Source organism: Pongo abelii, chromosome 2, assembly GCF_028885655.2.
Source record: "Pongo abelii isolate AG06213 chromosome 2, NHGRI_mPonAbe1-v2.0_pri, whole genome shotgun sequence".
In the NCBI taxonomy this organism is placed as follows: domain Eukaryota; kingdom Metazoa; phylum Chordata; class Mammalia; order Primates; family Hominidae; genus Pongo; species Pongo abelii.
The window spans coordinates 179,907,449-179,907,879 of record NC_085928.1 but is presented as its reverse complement, the minus strand read 5'-3'; positions in this window follow the sequence as shown (position 1 = coordinate 179,907,879).

Genomic DNA, 431 nt, shown 5'->3' with positions numbered 1-431 from the left:
GACGTGGAGCGAGGAGGGGGCGGTGGAAACCTCGCGAGAGCGCGCCCCGAGGCCCGTTATGTAATCCGCCGGCTGGCGCCCCTGGAATGGGGAGGTCGGCCGCCTGGCGGGGCCAGCGGTCCTTAGCGGTAGCGGTGCCTTCTATCCCCCCTTCCCTCCGCTACTGCTGTGCGGGAACTGGAGAATCGTTAGGACGTGGAGGAAGCAGAGAAGTGGATCAGAGAACAGGAGGGCCGGGAAGAGTCCTGGTTTCTCAATCCTGACTGAGCATCTGAATCACCTGAGAAGCTACTAAAATGCAGATTCCCCGACCCCACCCCCTTAGAGTCAGAGTCTGTGCGTTTAGGGTGCGGCCTTTCTCAGAGGGATCGACTGAGACCTACTGAATCCTAGAAGTCTTTACCTGAGGCAGTTCCTGCAATGTACTGTAT